Source organism: Theropithecus gelada, chromosome 7a, assembly GCF_003255815.1.
Source record: "Theropithecus gelada isolate Dixy chromosome 7a, Tgel_1.0, whole genome shotgun sequence".
In the NCBI taxonomy this organism is placed as follows: Eukaryota; Metazoa; Chordata; class Mammalia; order Primates; family Cercopithecidae; genus Theropithecus; species Theropithecus gelada.
In genome coordinates, this window is record NC_037674.1 from 41,308,696 (window position 1) to 41,328,764 (window position 20,069).

Genomic DNA, 20,069 nt, shown 5'->3' on the forward strand with positions numbered 1-20,069 from the left:
GAGTATGACCCTGTCTCAAAAACAAAAAACAAAAAACAAAAAACAAAAAAAAACTGTAATAATAAAATCTGTAAAAATCTGTAATAGGCAACAAACAATGTAGGTGGCCACACCAAATAGAGATCCAGGCAGAAAACACCTTTTCATATACAGTGAGCTACCTGAAACAATTTGCTGCTGTTCTCTTGGGATTTCCCTATCCCTCAGCAAGTTTACCTAATAATACTTAAAAAAAAAAAAAAAAAAAAAAAAGATAAGGGAACAGTTTAAGACCCCAATCAAGGAAATCATTAATTATATGGTGAGTTTGTCTGTTAGGAGTTCACATTTGCAGAGACTAAATCCATTGCAGAAAGTGGTATTTTGTAAGATATATGAGCAGAGGAGGAGCACTAGTCTAATTCTGGCTCAAAATCTCACAGCTAGGTGGTTAGGCATGGTGGCTCACTCCTGTAATCCTAGCATTTTGGGAGACTGAGGCAGGTGGATCACTTGAGCCCAGGAGTTCGAGACCAGTCTGGCCAGCATAGTGAAACCCTGTCTCTTCTAAAAATATAAACATTAGCCAGGTGTGGTGTGGCCCGCTCCTATTTTGGGGGCTGAGGCTGGAGGACCACTTGAACCCTGGAGGCAGAGGTTGGAGCCGAGATCGCACCATGACACTCCAGCCTGGGCGACAGAATGAGACTGTCTCAGAAGAAACAAAAAACAGAAAGAAAAAAAAAAAAAAAAAACCTCATAGCTAGGAGGAACTGCATGGCATCATCTCTGCTTTCAACACTGGTAAGCAAGTGTCATCTCTTCATCTTTATTTTTTTAAAGAGGCCAGTGAGGCTCCGTGAGGCTAAATGATTTGCCTATGGTCACACAACTGGGAGAAGCACAGAGTAGAGAAAAAAACAGTTCTCAGGCTTCCAACTAACTGTATCCTCCACTGCACCATTCTGCCCCTTGTCGTTCCTTTCAGATTGACTTGAACTCCATAGAAGAGCTAGGGAGGCCTTCCACTGTGCTTTGTTTGAAAAGCAATTAAGAAAGTGGGAAGCTAGTGGAACTGGGAGTCAGAGGACCTGAGCCCCTCCATTTATTAGTGACTGTGACCTTGGAAAATCATTTAACTTCTCTGAGACTCAATTTCCTCATCTGAAAAAAGACAGACTCCCACTGTCACTGAAGCAGAGATAAATGGAAGTAATTGATGAGAAAGTGCTGTGTAAATGGTAAACTAAACTGTAGCTATTAAAATGGAGACATTCGGCCAGGGGCAATTGCACATGACTGTAATCCCAGCACTTTGGAAGGCTGGGGTGGGAGGATGAACCCGGGAGCTTGAGACCAGCCTGGGCGGCATACCAAGACCCTGTCTCTTTTATGAAAAAAAAAAAAAAAAAAAAACAGATAATAGAAGATAAAATGGAGAAATTCATGTCTACTTAGTGAATTAATGAATTAGTGATTAGAAACAATGATACACAAAATACAAAATTAAAGAAGAAAAGAAAATAATAATACAAGATAAAAATGCTCAGTGGATACATGTTAACAGCAGGGCTGCTATTAGCACACATAAAATAACCAATGATCCTGTAACAGATGTGTCGTTTGTTTATTTATCACAACAATCTAGCATAATATAATCACTTTTAATGTCTCTCAGGAACACTCCCTAATGTGTAGATTCTCATTGTTAAAAGAACCTTTACGTGAGGACAAATGTCTCTATCTCCCTGCATACTTTGCATTATCAACCTTTTTATATTTGTGAACCCAAATGGGAAAAAAAATGGTGTCCTATTGTTACTTTAATTTGCATTTTCCTGATTGTAAGTGAGGTTTAGCATCTTTTTATTGGTAGTGTAAATTGAAAAGTAGTGTAAAGCTTTATGGAAGGCTAATGGACAGTACCAAGTAAAAAAATGTTTTGGGGGGTTCACCCAGGCTGGAGTGCAGTTGCACAATCTTGGCCCCACTGCAGCCGACAGCTCACTGTATGGCCTCCCAGGTTCAAACAATTCTCATGCCTTAGCCTCCTGAGTAGCTGGAATTACAAGCATGCACCACCATGCACAGCTAATTTGTGTATGTTTTAGTAGAGACTGGATTTTGCTATGTTGGCCAGGCTGGTCTCAAACTGCTGGACTCAAACAATCCGCCTGCCTTGGCCTCCCAAAATGCTGGGATTACAGGTGTGAGTCACCATGCCTGATGCTACAGTTGTGGAAAAAAATTTTTTTTCTTAAATTTTTCCGAGTTGCAAGATGAGTGAGTCCAGTTAAAGGTGAACTGATCTCATACCTGTCACTAAAGTGAAGAGGAAAAAATGTAGTAAAGAATCAAAATCATCTAAAATATCTATGTATGTGTATATATATGTATGTGTTTGTGTGTGTGTGTGTGTGTGTGTGTGTATATAGATATATAATTTTTTTTTTAAAGACAAGGTCTCACTCTGTTGCCCAGGCTAGAGTGCAGTGGCTCAATCTTGGCTCACTACAGCCTCAACCTCCCCAGGCTCAGGTGATCTTCCCACCTCATTCTCTCTGGTAGCTGGGACAACAGGCATGTGCCACCATGCCAGGCTATTTTTTCTACTTTTGTAGAGACGGAGTTTTGCCATGTCGCCGGGGCTAAAAATATCTGGATATTGAATATCATGTAGAAATTGACTGATTTTTGGGAGGCCGAGGCAGGCGGATCACGACGTCAGGAGATTGAGATCATCCTGGCTAACACGGTGAAATCCTGTCTCTACTAAAAATACAAAAAATTAGCTGGGCGTGGCGGCAGGTGCCTGTAGTCCCAGCTACTTGAGAGGCTGAGGCCGGAGAATGGCATGAACCTGGGAGGCGGAGCTTGCAGTAAGCCGAGATCGCACCACTGCACTTCAGCCTGGGTGGCAGAGCAAGACTCCGTCTCAGAAAAAAAGACATTGTCTGATTTTTCTTTCGCTTTTTGTCCAGATACCAAATGGAGACAGATTGAAGTTCACCTTTCATGTCACTGATTTTAATTCCCTTAAATAATTGTGTGTTCTTTATTAATATTTTCAATTGAGCAGAGTCTATTCCAATAAGAAAAGCTCTCCTTTTTGGCACTGGCTTTTTTCCTTGATCACAAAACTATTATATGCTTAATGTGAAAAAAGGGAAAAACATTGAAAGCTACTAAGAAAAAAAAAGTAATCCCATCATCAAAAGTAAATACTGTTCACATTTTTTAGGTGTTTTTCGTTTTGCATATATATGTTCAAGGAATTGGGTTAATACTGTGCATATAGTTTTGTGTCTTTGTTTTTTTCAATTAACATTTTATTGTAAGCATTTCTGCATATCATCACAGATTCTTTAAAAATGTTTATTGTGTCATGATGATATTCCAAAGTTTGGATATACTATAGTTTATTCTTTTATCATAGGAAATTTAGCTTATTTTCTTTCTTTCTTTCTTTCTTTTTTACTATTATACATAACCCTGTGAAGAACATTCTTGTATATAATTATTTGCTTCCATCTTTGATTATGCCCCTGGGATATATTCTAAGGAATGGAACTACAGGATTATGAAGGTTATTTTTCACTCCTGCCCCCACCCCTACCACAATCTCTGCCTTTCTTCATTCCAAAGAATTGCATCTCCAGCATTCCTTGCCCCTTGGCTTCCTTGGGATTTAGTCGGGGTGACACCAGCCAGAGATCATATATGCTAGAAGAGAGAGAAGTCAGGGTATTCCTTCCTTACTCTCTTCCTGCTTTGAGCCAGCTAGCTGCTCACCCCTCCCCACACCCAACCTAGCCTCCTTTCTTGCAGATCCCTCCTCCACCATTCCCGGCTTTTACTGGATTCTGTAAGATTATTTCCTCCTTCTGTTCCTTTATCCCTAGGAATGGTAATTGCTTCCCACTGTTGCTTTTCTCTGGGTGCCTTAACATCCCTGCTTACCCCTTAGCCCAGCCTACCTGTCTGTAAGTAGTTCTTTTATTGAAGCCTCTTCATTGCCAGGCACAATGCTCACACCTGCAATCCCAGCACTTTGGGAGACCAAGACAGGCGGATCACTTGAGGTCAGGGGTTGGAGACCAGCCTGGCCAACATGGTGAAACCCCCACTTTCTGCTAACAACACAAAAAATATCCTGGGGTGGTGGTGGGTGCCTGTAAACCCAGCTACTCAGGAAGCTGAGGCAGGAGAATCACCTGAACCCGGGAGGCAGAGGTTGCAGTGAGCCTAGGTTGTGCCACTGCACTCCAGCCTGGGCGATGGAGTGAGAGCCTGTCTCAAAAAAAAAAAGAGTCTCTTCATTTGAACCATCCTGACTCAAATCCTTTTTCTTTTTCTTTTTCTTTTTTTTTTTTGACAGGCTCACTGCAACCTCTGTGTCCTGGGTTTTAAGTGATCCTTCTACCTCAGCCTCCCGAGTAGCTGAGACTATAGGTGTGTGCCACCAAGTGTGGCTAATTTTTGTATTTTTAGTAGAGATGGGGTTTCACCGTGTGATATGAGTAGGCTTTGTGTCCCTACCCAAATGTCACCTTGAATTGTAATCCCCATCATCCCCATGTGTCAAGGGAGAGACCAGGTGGAGGTTAATTGAATCATGGGGGCAGTTTCCCATATGCTGTTCTTGTGATAGTGAGTTCTCACGAGATCTGATGGTTTTATAAGGTGCTCTTCCCCTATCACTCAGCACTTCTCCTTCTTGCTGCCACATGAAGAAGGTGCCTTGCTTACCCTTCACCTTCTGCCATGATTGTAAGTTTCCTGAGGCCTCCCCAGCTGTGCTGAACTGTGAGTCAAATAAACCTCTTTCCTTTATAAATTACCCAGTCTTGGGCAGTTCTTTATAGCAATATGAAAACAGACTAATACACCATGTTGCTCAGGCTGGTCCTGAACTCCTGGGCTCAAGCAATCCGCTCATCTCGGCCTCCCAGAGTGCTGGGATTATAGGCGTGAACCGCTGCTCCTGGCTGAAATCCTTTTTCTTTTGGGATCCTGACAGACACAGCATTAAAGGGTACTTTTGAAATATATTTTAAAATACATTCTTGATAGAAACTGTCAAATTTTATTGCAGAAAGGTCATATCAGTTTACACTCCCATTAGTAGAGTATGAAAGCCTGATGAGATGGGATCTTGAGGTTGCAATAGATTTTTGAAGGCACTCAGTTTCCTGTTTGTTATCTAGTGCCTTCCTCTCTGATGTCACTCATATACAGAAGGTTCTGCATAGGCCATCTAAAGAAAAGTCATTCATGACATAGATTAAAATATTGAGAGAAGCAGTATTATATTATTTACAAACCTGAAACTCTAAGTGCAAGAAGAGACCCTGGATTGTGTTGTGAAAACAACTCTTTTGATTGATAGGGAAGAACACATTCTGGCTGGGCATACAAATAGTGTGGTTTAGTTTGGGCATGTCAGCTCACGTGCAGGTCACAGCTTAAACATTAACCCAGGAAACCAGTGGGGATGCAGTGCTGTTACCCTTAAGGTCTTAGTACTCATGTTGTGGAAGAATTCCTACTTCATCTTCCTAGTCCTGACTTTAAGAGAACAATTTTTAGGAACATGGATTATGAGAAGGAGAAAGAATCCACAGAGACATCTTTGTGGACATCCCCTACTTCTACTCAAATGAGAGGTAACCACTGGCATTTTAATCAGTGATTGCTAGAACAGGGCTGAGATTTTAGCTAAGTGATTCCCATGTTTATACTGTAGCTGACTGGTAACACAGGTAGAAACATTGTGCTTTTCCATTTTCTTACAAAATAACGAGACACCTAGTGGGCACAACATGAAAATGCCGTCATGGGAGATGGTGAATTCAGTCAATACCCAGGTAAATGATATTTAATAACTGCCCCAATGTTTAATTCTACAAAAGTAGTTTGGGCCAGGCATGGAGGCTCATGCCTGTAATTCCAACTCTTTGGAAGGCTTAGGCTGGCGGATTGCCTGAGCTCAGGAATTCGAGACTGGCCTAGGCAACATGACAAAAAATGCAAATGTCTCTACAAAAAATGCAAAAATTAGTTGGGCGTGGTGACGTGTGCCTGTAGTCCCAACTACCTGGGAGGCTGGGGTAGGAGGATCACCTGAGCCTGTGGAGGTTGAGGCTGCAGTGAGCCTGGATCACACCACTGCACGCCAGTCTGGCTGACAAAATGAGACCTAGTCCTCTTAGAGAAATACCCAGGTCCGGAAATCAGACCAACCATTGACTCATACTGGATAATTAAAATATATTTATTGTCATATATTTTGAAGCACTCAGTAGTTTTCAAAGTTCTTTCAACACAAAGTTTCTTTCCATAACACTAAGAATATACAATAGTCTCTCCCACTGGGCTGTGGGATCCCTTAGAAAAGAGGCCACACCAATTTCCTCCCAGCACAAGCCTATTGTGTAGTACATAAAGAATACATAAAGAATAGGGGCTTGGTAGAAGTTTGGTGACTGAACTACCCTAGCAGATGGGATAGTTTCTGATTTTTTTCTAGGTGAGAAAACAAAAAATCAGGCGGGCACAGTGGCTCATTCCTATAATTCCAGCACTTTGGGAATCTGAGGTGGACGAATCACTTGAGGTTGAAGTTTGAGACCAGCCTGGCCAAGATAGCAAAACCACATCTCTACTAAAAATGTAAAACTTAGCCAGGCATGGTTGTGCATGCCTATAATCCTAGCTACTCAAGACACTGAGGCATGAGAATCACTTGAACCTGGGAGGCAGAGGTTGCAGTGAGCCAAGATCGCACCACTGTACTCCAGCCTGGGCCACAGAGCGAGACTCTGTCTCAAAAAACAAAATGAAAAAACAAAGAGTAGAGGGAGTTGTCCTCCAGCCATGAACCACACCCTATACTCCTTGACCTTTGCCCATGCCCAGACAGACCATGTGGGAAAGCCTCCTTGCTGACATAAATGCCAACTGGCCTTCCCGTCTGTTTTGAGTTACCAGCATCCATCTTTATTCCATCACCAGGGACCCTTTTGGGAGGTCATAGTATCTAAGTCAGGAGTGGTCAATCCACGAACCAAGTGAGGCCCCAGTGGGAAGCCTTCCTCAGAGGATCTTCCATGTTAGATCACTTGATATCATAGTCTACTTCCATCTCATGATGGGGTTAATGCACTTCTATCCTCATAGATCACATGCTCAATTAAGTACCTGGAGTGTAGATGGAGTAATAACATACTTATGTTACCAAGGTTCAGCCAAGGGACTGATCAATCCCAAGGCGTCCCTGACCAGACTTTGTCTTTGGAAAGTACGTTATAGAGTTCTCATCACAGAGAATGTAAAAGGGTGAACAAATCCTGAGAGGTTACCTGGGTCAGTGTTTTTCAAATTGGGGTTCAGAGACCCTTGGGAGTTCCACTGATGAGTTCTTAGGGCCTTGACATTATCTACAAGTATATTTTAGATTTCCCTCTATGCATAATTTTGTATAATTAACCTACACTTCTGGACCACCTGGCTAGCCACCACGTAAGTGAATCTTGACACAAGGTTTCACTGTTCTGCACAAACTATTTAAGATATTCTAGTACGCAGTAATCAACTAAAATAATATGTAACTTTTAAAATTAAATTATGTAACTTTTAAAATTTAGATGTGGACTGACTGAGGGTACAGTGGCTCACACCTGTAATCTCAGCACTCTGGGAGGCTGAGGCAGGCAGATTACTTGAATCCAGGAATTCGAGATCAGCCTGGGTAACATGGTGAAACCCCATCTTTACTAAAAAAAAAAAAAAATACAAAAAATTAGCCAGGCATGCCTGTAGTCCCAGCTACTTAGGAGGCTGAGGTGGGAAAATCACCTGAGCCCAAGAGGTTGAGGCTACAGTGAGCCAAGGTGGCACCACTGCACTTCAGCCTGGGCAACCAGAGTGAGACTCTGTCTCAATCGATCAATCAATCAATCAAATAAAATGTAGATGTAATTCATATGCCATAATGCATCCTTTTAAAGTATACAATTTAGTGGTTTTTGGTATACTCACAAGGTTGTACAACCATCACTGCTATATAATTTCAGAGCATTTTCATCACCCCCACACACTTCAAAAAACCCCAAACCCATTAGCAGTCCATTTCCCTCTCTCCCCAACCCCTGGCAACCACTAATCTACTCTCTGTCTCTTTGGATTTGCCTATTCTGGACATTCTATATAACTGGAATCATATGACATGTGGCCTTTGTGTCTGTCTCCTTTCATTTAGCATGCTTTCAGTATTCATCTGTGTTGTAGCATGCACCAGCACTTCATTCCTTTTCATTACCATTGTATCCCATTGTTTATCCACTGATCAGTTGATGGACATTTGGGTTGTTTTCACTTTCTGGCCATTACAAATAATACTGGTATGAAAAATTTGTAATTCTGACTTAAAAAATTGGGGTCTACAAGTCTTCAGATATGGTCTTGGGCTCTGTGACTTCTCAAATTTGAGAAATACTGAATCAGGCTCCATCGCTTAATAAAGAAAAAAATTGATCAGGTCCCACTCACAGTTAATCTATGACTAGATTTGTAGCACAAGCTGCTGTATAAGTACCGCGCGCTAACCAATTGCGCCACTGGAGCATGCTTAAGCTGCTGTCTTTCTTATCTATAAGAGGTGGACATCTTGTTTTAGGGCCTTCCTAAATCAGCTGTTGGATTCTTTCCAGGAGAGGACTGCGATTAGCAGTGTGGTTAACATTTAACTAATAATACTGATGTATGTTGGTTTAGCCCAGATGCTGGCAGCTTTTAATTCTCCAAACTCCTGGCCTGAATACTGATCATGTTTCCTCAGGCTAAAAGCCAGCAAAAAGAATCACCTGGCCAAACATCCCCATTCAGTCTGCTTTCCTTAGAATGGCCTCCCAGGGGAGCTCTCTGGGCAAACAAAGCTGTTGACCTAGTTTGAAGGCCTGGAAAATTATCATGTGAGTCACTGGGACAACAGAGCAAAGTGCCAGGCCCCTGAGTAACTGTAAGCACAGGTTTCCGATGTCATCTATGTCCTCATAGGCTGAGAGAGGAGTCCCAGAGCGGCCTGCCACTTCTCACCCAGCTGCTCCTCCAAGTGGTTTCCAAGCTCCTTGGCCCTGTGCATGGTGCCGCAGGGGCCCATTCCTGTCTTCCTCCCAGCGGGCTCTGCAAACAGCAACTCAGAGAGTGACAGCTCAGTTGTAGGAAACCAAAACAAAACTGGATACTTAGCGGAAGTCGTGTGGTGTTGTTTGGAGCAAGGCCACAACTCTCTCTGGAAAGGAAGTGCTGAAGCAGCTACAAAAATTTCAAACTGAAGACCAGGAATCCAAAGGCAGTATTTTAAAATAATACTCACATGAGCGAGGCAGGGCCTTGCAAAAGAGCACCTACACATTACTTAAGGAGTGTTTTATAATGTTCTAAAGATGCTACTTCCTAAATTACACAAAGAGCTAGAGAAACTTAGCCAGAAAAGCAATGTGGGTAAAACTGTTATTACATTTAGATGGGTTGGACAGTTTGTAGCCCAGATGTCAGAAAGAGTGCTAAAACCTCCATGGGTCCTCATGTAACTTCCCTGGGCATAAAAGACTCCTTATGAAGGGTGAGTATCAAAGCAGGGGCTTCTAAATATTCAGGATAGCATGAAGACAGAAGGAGTACATGTTGACAGGACTAGGTGAGGAGACAGTTCATTCATGGCTTTTTTTTTTTTTGGTAACACTTGATTTTTTCAACACTTATACTAGGGTCTTCATCATCAGGAGGATGTGGATGTTTAACATATATCATTAGGCCCAGGATCATTTAAATCCATGTTTGCTGAGTGCTTTAAGAGACTGAGTGATTATGAAATTCCTCCCATTGTAGGAATGGCAAATGAAAGCTCCTTAATGGTTTTAGAGGATAAGCTTTTTTGCCTGGAAGAGCTAGAAGACAATTCAATCACCAAATTTTGATGTCTTTAGCCCCACTCCTCTCGTTCTCCTCACTTCACTTCTTTCCTTTTTCCTTTCTGCCTTCTGTCTACTTCTGATAGAGTGGGTGAACAAACAGCAGATGTGCAGAAAGAGGGTGTTCACTGGTGTTCACTTCCCACCCTGGTGCTGTTGCTGCAGACTGCTTTAGAGCTGCTGTCTCCTGGGCTCAAGCAAAGTGCCAGCATCAATCTTTGTCATCAAAATCTCGGTGTCTGCTCTGTGTGCCGGGTGCCCTGCAGACCCAGCGGGCCAGCTCCAGGCATGCATTTAGGTAGAAGACTGAACGGGGGACTAGAGAGAACATTCAGAATTAGACAATAAAGATAAAAGAGGGGCAGAATCAGGTAAAAGTAAATATGTCATCGGTATGACTATGTCTTACTGATGCATACAGTAGTGTGCCAGTAACGCTGTTCATTTCAACTTTTTGCAATGATGGAAATGTTCTATATCCATGCTATCTGATAGAGTAGCCACACATGGGTACTGAACACTTGAAATGTGGAAAGCGAGGATGTTTTTATTCAGTTTAATTTTTATTTATTTATTTGTTTGAGACGGAGTCTCGATCTGTTGCACAGGCTAGAGTACAGTGGCATGACCTTGACTCACTGCAACCTCTGCTTCCCAGGTTCAAGCAGTTCTCGTGCCTCAGCCTCCCTAATCAGCTGAAATGACAGGTGCATGCCACCATACCTGGCTTTTTTGTATTTTTAGTAGAGATGGGGTTTCACCATAGTGGCCAGGCTGGTCTTGAACTCCTGACGTCAAGTGATCTGCCCACTTCGGCCTCCCAAAGTGCTAGGATTTTAGGCATGAGCCGCCACACTGGCCCAGTTTAATTTTAATTAATTTAAATGCAAATAGTCATTTGTGGCTGGAGACTACTGTATTAGAGACACTAATGTTTCGTTGTTTGTTTTTTTTGAAATAAGGTCTCTCTGTGTTGCCCAGGATAGAGTACAGTGGTGCAATCATGGCTCACTGCAACCTCCGTCGTCTCCTGGGCTCAAGCTATCCTCCCACCTCAACCTGCTGAGTAGCTAGGACTACAGGTGAGTACTACCATATCTGGGTAATTTTTGTATTTTTAGTACATATGGGGTTTCGCCATGTTGCTCAAGCTGGTCTTGAACTCCTGGGCTCAAGCGATCTGCCCACCTCGGCCTCCCAAAGTGCTGGGATTATAGGTGCTCACATGTTTCAGACATTAGTGTTGGAGTTCTGGGGTCAGATCCCAGCTCTGCTTGTAAAGAAGACACTTAACCTCTCTGTACCACTTTTTACACAACTGTAAGAGGGGGCTAATAATGTTTACTTTATGGTATTGTTATGATAGGTATGGTGGAAGGAGGCTTGGATGGGAGGAAGGAGTCACTGACAAGTGTACTCTATCAACAGAACTGGCCATAAGTATCAGGAAGAGGCAGAGGCCCAGGGGATGTGTACCTTTTCACAAACCAGGCAACCCTGGATTACCAACTGTGTTGCCAAATTGTTGCAGTTGCATTAAGATGTCACATTCATAGCTCTTTTTACTTTTTCAATGTTTTCATTGGAATCTTTCACTTTTATTCTGAGAAACAGATGTTAAAAGAAAAACTGTAGCCAAATTAAATTTAAAAGAGTTTTATTGAGCAACGAACAATTTGTGAATCAGCAGCCTCCAGAGCCAGAGTAGGCTCAGAGACTCCAGCGCAGCCACATGGTGGAAGATTTATGGGCAGAAAAAGGAAAATGACACACAGAAAAAAGAAGTGAGGAACAGAAACAGCTGGATTGGTTACAGTTCGGTGTTTGCCTTATTTGAACACGGTTTGAACAGTTGGCCACCCTTGACTGGCCAAAACTCGGTGATTGACACAAAAGTAGACTACAGCCTGTATACAGCTCTGTTTAGGTTATAGTTCAGGATGTACAGAGAAACCTTTAGGCTGAACTTAAGATATGTAAGGAGGCAGCTTTACGCTAAACTTGATTTAACACTTGTAAGGCAAAGGCTATCAGTTGGATTTTCCAGATGAGAACACAGGCTAGGCACAGTGGCTCACGCCTGTAATCCCAGCACTTTGGGAAGCCAAGGTGGGAGAATCACTTCAGGCCAAACAGCCTGGGGGACATGGTAAAACCCCATCTCTACTAAAAATACAAAAATTAGCCAGGCATGGTGGCCCACACCTGTAATCTCAGCTACTCAGGAGGCTGAGGCAGGAGAATAGCTTGAACCCGGGAGGTGGACGTTGCAGTGAGTCAAGGTCATGCCACTGCACTCCAGCCTGGGCGACAGAGTGAGACTCCATCTCAAAAAAAAAAAAAAAAGTGCGTGACAAAACCCTGCTCTCTGGAAGACAGCAACTGCAGTCTTTACCACCAGAGAATCTCATGTATGGTTTCCACATGACTGTGAAGAAATGATTTTGTCCTGCAATCTCCTCCTTTGTCTGACTGCGTTTATAAAGCACTTGCTACTCAGGCATCAAGAGTATTTCAGCAGACCTCTGCACATCCATTTGCTTATATTGTCATGCCTATAATTATTTAATTACCTTCTTTTAGTGCCTATAAATAAGAGCTCTGTCATCTGAGAAAAGCCCAGGAAAAACAGGACCATATAATTTATTTTATTTTATTTTATTTTAGTTAGTTAGTTTTTTGAGACTGAGTTTTGCTCTTGTCGCCCAGGCTGGAGTGCAATAACACGATCTCAATTCACTGCAATCTGCCACTGGGGTTCAAGCGATTCTCCTGCCTCAGCCTCCAGAGTAGTTGGGACTACAGGCATGCACCACAACACCTGGCTAATTTTGTATTTTGAGTTAACCTCAGGTGATTCGACTGCCTCGGCCTCCCAAAGTGCTGGAATTACAGATATGAACCACCGCGCCTGGCCAGAAGGACTGTAGAATTGAAATTCAGGTAGGAAAACCACTTTCCCATGTTGGCATGCACAACAATGCCCCCTGTTGACTGAGGCATGCCAGCTTAAAAAAAAAAAAAAGTAAGAAAAAAAAAACCAACAAAATAAAACAAAACAATCCTCCCTACAATAACAGCCAGCTTTATTGAGGTATAATTGTTGTACAATAAATTGTCTTACTTAAAGGGTACAGTCTGATGAGTTTTCACATGCACTTATGCTGGTGAAACCACCACAGTCAAGATAATAAATGTTTCTATCCCAGACAGCTTTTCCATTTCAGGGCAAACAGGGTGAGTGCACCTAGTTCAATACTACGTGGTAAAAGCTATACCCTCCTTTTAAAAATAATAGCACCAGCCCCTGCAGGGCCTTATTTATTTATTTATTTATTTTGTAGAGAGAATGTCTACCTATGTTGCCCAGACTGGTCTAAAAACTCCTAGGCTCAAGTGATCCTCCTGCCTTAGCCTCCCAAAGTGCTGGGATTACTGGTGTAAGCCACCACACCCGGCTAAGGGCCCTCTTTATTTCAATGTCCATTCTCATTGGAAAGAGAGCCCTCCATTTGATCTGTATGTGGCCTTTTCTCCTTCCTTCCAGTTACAAGGCTTGTCATTCTGTTGAAGGCTAACTTCTGCAGTGCTCTGCTTCTTACTATCTTCCACCTTTCTAGAGATTCCTTGTTAGGGAGTCATCTCTCTCTCTGCTGAATCATCCACTTATCTACTAGTTCCTTTTCAATAGTAAAAACAAACACAAACGAAACAAACAAAAAAAAATTAGTACCTCTTTCTGCCTCCCCCTTCCTCCCTTTAGGCACCCCTTGCTGTATCTCATGCCTTCTTTTCTCGGCCAGACTTCCAGAAATAATTGTCCAAACTCACTCTCTCTCTCCACTTCCTCACTTCCCTCACTCTCTTAAAGCCACCCCCGCCACCACCACCACACAGATACTATTCTTGAGTAGGTCACTCACTACTTCCCTGTTGCTCAGTCCACTGGACCTGACTCAGTCCTTATCATACTCAGACACTGCTGACCACTCTGTCCTTTAAAAAATAGCTTTGTTTTTACAAAAGCAATTGATACTTTACAAAAAAAAAAAAAAGGGCAAACAATAAGTGAAAGCATTAGGAGGCTCCTCCATGGTTCACTCTGTCTCACTGCTGCAGACAGGGCCAGTACTGCAAGAACTCTTAGCAGCCAGACAGCCACCCAGTGCAGCTGCCCAATTCAGAGAGCAGCCCCAGGAAGTCCCAGAAATTAGTCACTGTAGCCTTCTAATTTGGGGAAATTTTCATTTTTTCCCTTTTTTTTTTTTTTTTAGATGAAGTCTCACTCTGTTGCCCACGCTGGAGTGCAGTGGTATGATCTTGGCTCACTGCAACCTCCACCTCCCGGGTTTAAGTGATTCTCCTATCTCAGCCTCCAGTAACTGGGACCACAGACACACGTCACCATGCCCAGCTAATTTTTTTGTATTTTCAGTAGAGATGGGGTTTCACTATGTTGGTCAGGCTGGTCTTGAACTTCTGACCTCGTGATCAGCCTGCCTCAGCCTCCCAAAGTGCTGGGATTACAGGTGTGAGCCACCGCACACAGCTAAGAAATTTTCATACTTGCTCTATCATAGACGTTATGGAAGCTATGGAAATTTTTTTTTTTTTTTTTTTTTTTTTGAGACAGAGTCTTGCTCTGTGGCCCAAGCTGGAGTGCAGTGGCATGATCTCGGCTCAGTGCAACCTCCGCCTCCTGGGTTCAAGCGATTCTCCTGCCTCGCCTCCCGAATAGCTGGGATTACAGGCGTGTGCCACCAAGCCTGGGTAATTTTTTTTTGTTGATTTTTGTTTTTTGTTTTTGAGATGGAGTTTTGCTCTTGTTGCCCAGGCTGGAGCTCAATGGTGCGATTTTGGCTCACTGCAACCTCTGCCTCCCGGGTTCAAGTGATTCTCCTGCCTTAGCCTCCCAAGTAGCTGGGATTACAGGCATGCACCACCACGCCTAGCTAATTTTGTATTTTTAGTAGAGACGGGGTTACTCCGTGTTTGGTCAGCGTGGTCTCGAACTCCCGACCTCAGGTGATCCGCCCGCCTCAGCCTTCCAAAGTGCTGGGATTACAGGTGTGAGCCACCACGCCCGGCTTTGTATTTTTAGTAGAGATGGGGTTTTACCTTGTTGGTCAGACTGGTCTCGAACTCCTGACCTCATGATCTGCCTACCTCAGCCTCCTTAAGTGCTGGGATTATAGGCGTGAGCCACCATGCCCAGCTGGAAAAATTCTACATAAATAAGTACATACATACCATGGTCAGATGCTGTGGCTCACACCTATAATCCCAGCACTTTGGGAGGCCAAGGCAGGTGGATCACCTAAGGTCAGGAGTTCGAAACTAGTCTGACCAATGTGGTGAAACCCCATCTCCACTAAAAATAGAAACATTAGCCAGACGTGGTGGCACGTGCCTGTAATCCCAGCTACTCGGGAGGCTGAGACAGAACTGCTTGAACCCAAGAGGCGGAGGTTGCAGTCAGCCGAGATTGCACCACTGCACTCCAGCCTGGGCCACAGAGCGAGATTCCATCTCAAAAAAAAAAAAAAAAAAGGAATGAATGCCATCATCCCAAACCAGGTGCTCTGGGAATGGGGTTGGCAGATTAAACAAACAAGCAAACAAACAAACAAATGTACATAACTATATAAGCAGAGAAGGGTCTATATTCAGTGACTCTTCCATTCTAGTCCTAAGAGTGGCTTTCAATCCTGCCCTAGAGATGACATGGTCCTGGATCTACGTAACTAGCCCATGTTGGTCATTTTGAGCAGGAAGCCAGTCAGGGCATGGCTCTCCTGATAGCTGCCAGTTGTGTTCCCCTCTTTAAAGCTTATCTTTAAGAGAATGACGAACGAAGCACACAGACATATGGGATCTTCGGAGGCTGATCAAGTCATTTTAAAGGCTTATGCATTTTTAGACACATACAGAAAAATGGGTTTCCCATGACCAGTGTTTTTTACCCAACATAAGAAGGAAATAAAAGTCACCACCAAAATCCCACTGCCCATAGCATCCATACCAATTTTGGTGAATATCCTTTAGACATCTTTATGCAGTACATATACCTACAGGTATATGAATATAGTTTCACATACATGAGATGATAATTTATATGTTATTCTGTAATTGCTACTTTTACTGAAAATATGCAATGGGTAGATTTCCAAGTCAATAACCGTAGACTAACACCATGATTGTTAATGATCAACAGCTATTTGTAATATTTACAAACCATGATTTATGCAACCCTTCTTCTATTGTTGGCCATTTCAGTTGTTTGCATTGTTTGATACTGTAAACTACATGTGAAAAACATCCTGTGTTCTGCTTTTGTGCAATTTTCTCCTCATGGTAATTTCTAGAAGTGGACTAGTTCAATACAATGGTGTGTCCATTGTTACCTAACTGTCTTCTGGAAATTTTACTCCAACCAACACTGGATTTAAGGACTTGTTTGCCCCACTGTCAACCACATTGAGTTTTATTGATTTCTGATTTTAGATATGGGTCTTATAGTCTGATTCTGTTTTTGGACCAACTTAAATATTTTTCTTTCAATAACTTAGTTTATTTCATTCACATAATTGTGATTGTTAGATGTGACTTTAATTCTGTCTGTTTTGTTTTCTATTATTACGTTTGCTTGGCATATATTGTTTTCTGTCTTTCAGTAAAGTATGTGTTCTTCAGATTTTTTTTTCTTCTGGTAATTTTGAGAGGATTTTACCTGCTTTAAAAAAGTTCTAGGCCGGGTGCGGTGGCTCACGCCTGTAATCCCAGCACTTTGGGAGGCCAAGCTGGGTAGATCACTTTGAGGTCAGGAGTTCGAGACCAGCCTGGCCAACATGGTGAAACCCCGTCTCTACTAAAAATACAAAAAATTAGCTGGGCATGGTGGCGTGTGCCTGTAATCCCAGGTACTAGGGAGGCTGAGGCATAAAAATTACTTGAACCCTGGGAGGTGGAGGTTGCAGTGAGCCAAGATCACGCTACTGCACTCCAGCCTGGGTGACAGAGTGAGACTCTGTCTCAAAAGATAAAAAAAGATTTTTTAAAGTTCTGTAAGTGGACATTTGTGCCTTTCATATATACTTACTTTTGTTTTTCTCAAACAATGCAATATTTACTCCATTCTAATAATAATAATAATAATAGCTAACATTATGTTTACTGTGTCCTCGTAATAACCCTATGAGGTGGATAAAAATATGTTTTCCTTCCTTCCTCCAACTTAGTCATATCTCTAGGCTTGGGTCATCTAATCTGAGTGCTTTGTGTACTTCTCAAATTCCTTTGGCTGAGTGCAAGAAGATGAGGTGGGAGGATCCTTGAGCCCAGGAGTTTGAGTCCAGCCTGGGCAACAGAGTGAGACCTTGTCTCTAAAAAAAAAAAAAAAAGCAAAATTCCTTTCTGCAGGGAATGATGGCTCATGCCTGTAATCCCAGCAGTCTGGGAGGCAGCACTCTGGGAGGCAGCACTCAGGAGGCAGCCATGAGAATCACTTGAACCTGGGAAGCAGAGGTTGCAGTGAGCTGAGACTGTGCCACTGCACTCCAGCCTGGGCAACAGAACGAGACTCCATCTCAAAAAAAAAAAAAAAAAAAAAAATCAGCTGGCATATTGGTGTGTGCCTGTGGTTCCAGCTACTTGAGAAGCTGGGGTGGGAGGATCACTGGAGCCCAGGAAGTTGAGGCTACATTGAGCTGAGATCATGCCAATGCACTACAGCCTGGGTGACAAAGTAAGACCCTGCTTCAAAAAAAGAAAAAAAAGAAAAAGGAAGGAAAATTCCTTTGGAAAGAAAAATCATACCCTGGTGGGGTCTGAGCTGAAGTAGCTCTCCCTTGCACTACTGAGCAGCCATGATTATTTCTGTTCAGAATTATTGAATGTCCCTCCCTCACTTCCACCCCCATAATCATTGACATCCCAAAGACACTGTTTTTTTAATCAATTCAGGCTACTGTGCTATAGACTGCACTTTCACATGGATAATCCCATTCAGTCCTCATGGCAATCCTGTTAAAATGTCTCTAATCCCCCACATTAGTGACAAGAAAACTGAGTAAAATAGCTTGTGTGATTTGTCTTTGTGCTCAATACTTGGTGGGTGTTCTTAGCTACTGTCCTTTGACTGCCACATTTTATTTACTTGTTTTTTTTTGTTTGTTTTTGAGATGGAGTCTTGCTCTGTCACCCAGGCTGGAGTGCAATGGCGTAATCTTGGCTGACTGCAACCTCTGCCTCCTGGGTTCAAGTGATTCTCCTGCCTCAGCCTCCCAAGTAGCTGGGACTACAGGCATGTGCCACCATGCCTGGCTAATTTTTGTATTTTTTAGTAGAGGTGGGGTTTTACCATGTTGGTCAGGCTGGTCTCGAACTCTTGACCTCAGATGATCCACCTGCCTCAGCCTCCCAAAGTGCTAGGATTACAGGTGTGAGCCACTGCACTCAGCCTACTTGTTTATTTAGTTATTTATTTGAGACAGGGTCTCACTCTGTTGCCCAGGCTGGAGTGCAGTGGTGTAGGCACAGTTCATTGCAGCCTCAACCTCCTGGGCACAAGTGATCCTCCCACATCAGCCTCTTAAATAGCTGGGACTACAGGGGTACACTACCATACCTGGTTAATTTTTAAATTTTCTGTGGAGCTCAGGTGTTTCCCAAGCTGGTCTCAAACTCCTGGCCTCAAGGGATCCTCCTGCCTCATCCTCCCAAAGTGCTATGATTACAGGCATGACCCACTGCATCTAGCCCACATTAAAAAAAAAAAAAAAGGATAAAGCAATAAAAACCAGACAATCTAAAACATCAAATAACATTATTCTTCAAGCTTTTGCCAAATAATATACTTTTTTTTTTTTTGAGACGGAGTCTTACTCTGTTTGCCAAACTGGAGTACAGTGACACAATCTTGGCTCACTGCAACCTCTGCCTCCCTGGTTCAAGTGATTCTTCTGCCTCAGCCTCCAGAGCAGCTGGCATTACAGGTTCGTATCACCACGCCTGGCTAATTTTTGTATTTTTAGTAGAGACAGGGTTTCACCATGTTGGCCGGGCTGGTCTCGAACTCCTGACCTCAGGTGATCTGCCCGCCTCAGCCTCCCAAACTGCTGGGATTACAGGTGTGAGCCACCATGCCTGGCCCAGAATACACTTTTAATTGGATGCTATTTAGCACTTGTCTTCTTGTTGAAAGAATATATATTTATGAAATACTGTTTAAAGTAACTTTTTGCATTGTAGGATGATTTTACAACTGTGTGCATCTGTCCGGATATTTTCTTCTCTTTTGGTTTTTTATTTTAATTCCTAAGATATTATCAGCTAGTGATATTTTCTTTAAGCTATTAGCAGATTTACCAATATGTTTACTAGTTCCTTTGCTCACAATTGCACTTGGCTTCCACTTTTTTCTTTGGAGTTCAATTTCTTTCTTTCTGAACATATCCTTGAACAGCTCTTTCAGCAAGAATCTGTAAAAAGCAAACTGTAAAAAGCTAACTTTGGCAGCACATATACTAAAATTAGAACAATACAAAGATTAGTGTGGTCCCTGTGAAAGAATGACACACAAATTTGTGATGCAAAAAAAAATCCTTTTTAAAAAATAAACTCAATTTTTTATTTATTTTTTTTTTCCAGCTAGGGTCTCACTTTGTCATACAGGGCACAGACTGGAGTGCAGTGGTGCGAGCACGGCTCACTGCAGCCTCTACCTTTTGGGCTTAAGCCATCCTCCTGCCTCAGCCCCCAAGTAGGTGAGATTACAAAAGCATGCTACCATGCCTGGCTGATTTTTCGTATTTTTTTTGTAGAGACAGAGTTTTGCCACATTGCTCAGGCGGGTCTGAAACTCCAGAGCTCAAGTGACCCACCCACCTTGGCCTCCCAAAGTACTTAATCTTTGTTATGTCTGGAAATGTCTTGAGGGAGAGTGTAAAAGTGTTTGATTCTGTTACTGTTCCTCAGCATTTGGGAGGTGAGAGTCCATAGTCTGGCATCTACTGTTGCTCATTAGAAGTCTGCTAAGTCTAATAATAGTCATGCCTTTGTAAGATAAGCTTTACCATCTCTGGTAACTTTAAGATTTTTCTCTTTGACTTTGATGTT

At 42.7% G+C, this 20,069-nt stretch overlaps 1 non-coding gene across 1 annotated transcript; it reads left to right on the plus strand.

Moving 5' to 3' along the window:
* The first annotated feature begins 19,453 nt into the window (after positions 1 to 19,453).
* Positions 19,454 to 19,557, plus strand: LOC112628088. The gene has a single exon (XR_003120269.1). It is a non-coding gene; the product is annotated as a U6 spliceosomal RNA (small nuclear RNA).
* Positions 19,558 to 20,069: the final 512 nt, after the last annotated feature.